The following is a 2,525-nucleotide window of genomic DNA, read 5'->3' as shown; positions in this document are numbered from 1 at the left end:
AGCTCTCTAATGGAGCATCCAGAGAAATAATAAGGGATGCTCCTTTAAAGAGACAATCCACAGCTGCTCACCACATTAACTGGAGTTACCAGTTACTTGAATTCACATCCAGCCCTGGGTTGGTTTAGATTAAAATAAAACACATTTATTAACAACAGGCTAACAGGTTAACAGGTTAAGTGATGCCAAGTGAAAAGAATCCAAGCAAAAAATGGTTACAAGAAAATCACAGTGGCATTGGCCACTGTTGGAAGACAGGATACTGGGCTAGATGGACCTTTGGTCTGACCCAGTATGGCCGTTCTTATGTTCTTATATTCTAAAATGCAGCTGAAAGGCTAAAACTCAACGTAGCCAGGCATAGTCTGCATTCAAGATGGTTTCACTCTCTAGTATGAATGGTCCAGCCTGGCTGAGTGGCTCTCGGTCAGAGCCTTCCACCAAACTATGAGGCGCTACTTTCCCCTGTCATCTGAGGTAGAAGATAACTTGGAGGTTCACTGACCCTCTCTCTATCGTCCCTGAGAGCATATCTCTTTAAGTTCCTTGATGCTGCTTCAAGAAGCAGGAAGGTCCCTTGGGGGTGCCGCTCCAGCCCCTGCTGATAGCTGAGTCGTTACCTCCTCTCCGTCGTGGCTTTGAAGATTTTCAGAAAGCCTTTGAAAAGGTCCCTCACCAAAGGCTCATAAGAAAAGTAAGCAGTCATGGGATAAGAGAGAAGGTCCTCTCATGGATTGGTAACTGGTTAAAAGACAGAAAACAAAGGGTAGGAATAAATTATCAGTTTTCAGAATGGCGAGAGGTAAATACTGGGGTCCTCCGGGGGTCTGTACTGGGCCCAGTCCTATTCAACATACTCATAAATGATCTGGAAAAAGGAGTAAACAGGGAGGTGGCAAAATTTGCAGATGATACAAAACTACTCAAGATAGTTAAGTCTGAGGCAGACGGCGAGGAGTTATAAAGGGATCTAAAAAAACTGGGTGACTGGGCAACCAAATGGCAGATGAAATTCAATGTTGATAAATGCAAAGCAATAGACATTGGAAAATATAATCCCAACTATACCTATAAAATGATGGGGTCTAAATTAGCTGTTACCACTCAAGAGAGAGATTTTGTAGCCATTGTGGATAGTTCTCTGAAAACTTCAATTCAGTGTGCAGCGGCCGTCAAAGAAGCTAACAGAATGTTGGGAGTCATTAAGAAAGAGATAGATAAAAAGACATGTAACAAGGGGGAGTGGCCTCCCTCCAGACGGACGCAAGGACAACCGCAACTGCCCCGCCAGAAGGACGCCCTCTCCCGCCCTGCCAGAAGCGGAGGGGAGGGACAGGAACCTGCAGTATAAAAGGCAGGCCCTCCAGTGCAGTTGAGGATAAGCCGCCAAAGGAGAAGGACATCTTCCATCCACTGCCAGAGGATGTTGTGAAGACCAAGACTATAATAGAGTTCAAAAAAGAACTGGATAAATTCGTGGAGGATAGGGCCATTAGCAGCTATTAGCCAGGATGGACAGGGTTGCAAAACCATGCTAGAACCTTCTACCCCTCCACCCCCAGGCTGAAATTCAAGGGGAGAGATCACAGCCCAAATGGGTCACCCTGTGGAGAGAATCCAAGGCACAGAATGAAGGGCCCCCTTCACAGAACAAGCCAGTTACCTGGGTCTAGAAGCAACAGTGTGAGATGAGGAAGATGAGGCCATTGATGAGGAAGAAGGAGCCACCCAGCACCAGCTCCTGGATGCATAGGAAGCTGCGAGCTGCAGAGAGAGGAGAATAATGAGTGGAACAACAGGTGAACATCTCTGCTAATGGTGATGCACATAATGTCTGCGTGCCTCTGCCTCCAGGACTCATGACAAACTCCCCTGGATCTCAGGAGTCATCAAGGTGAGATGTGAAACCCACCCCAGACCTTCTCTCTTAGACTGGTGGATACCAACCCCTGATTCTTTCCATCTGTGTGTCTTTTCTGCTCCTCTCTTTCTGCCCTCCAACACTGTGACCTGCCCTGACCAGGAGCACTGGGTGCTGGTTGTTCGCTTGAGAACTGTGTCTGGGGTTTGAGGGTGAATTTATGTGGGAAGTTATTAAAAACCATAGTCCGCCTCACCTGACACTGTGATGTTCACAGCCCAGCTCCTTGGGGACAGGATCCACTTCCCATTCACATTCTCCTCATATTCGCAGGTGAATTTTCCGGTGTTGTTGGAACCGGACCACAGGATGCTGAACACAGAGATGTTCATAGAGCATGTCCTGGAGTCCGTGGTGTTCACCTCAGACCCAACGTCCTCGGGGAAGATCTTGGCTCCATCATTGTAGAAATGAAATGTCCGCTCGCCAGCATCCCTGCGGGCCATGCAGGTGATGAGCATTGGGAGCCCTTCACTCACTGCTCCAGACAGAGGATACACTCTCAGCACGGGGGAAGGATGTCTGAGGGAAAGAGCAAAGGGAAGGGTTCAGCAGGAATAGGGCAGTGCGGGAAATGGAGATGATGCCCAGATGAATTGGGGGT

General features: G+C 48.0%; 1 long non-coding RNA gene across 1 annotated transcript; it reads right to left on the bottom strand.

The window, feature by feature from the left end:
- Positions 1-702: 702 nt before the first annotated feature.
- Positions 703-2,309, bottom strand: LOC120380214. Its single transcript, XR_005587657.1, has 3 exons — positions 2,118-2,309; positions 1,664-1,764; positions 703-741 (listed from the first exon to the last, which is right to left on the bottom strand). It is a non-coding gene; the product is annotated as an uncharacterized LOC120380214 (long non-coding RNA).
- Positions 2,310-2,525: the final 216 nt, after the last annotated feature.

The sequence above is a fragment of the Mauremys reevesii genome, linkage group 13 (assembly GCF_016161935.1).
Source record: "Mauremys reevesii isolate NIE-2019 linkage group 13, ASM1616193v1, whole genome shotgun sequence".
Classification (NCBI taxonomy): domain Eukaryota; kingdom Metazoa; phylum Chordata; order Testudines; family Geoemydidae; genus Mauremys; species Mauremys reevesii.
Note: the sequence above shows the minus strand (reverse complement) of the source record. Positions and strands in the feature narration are given on the sequence as shown.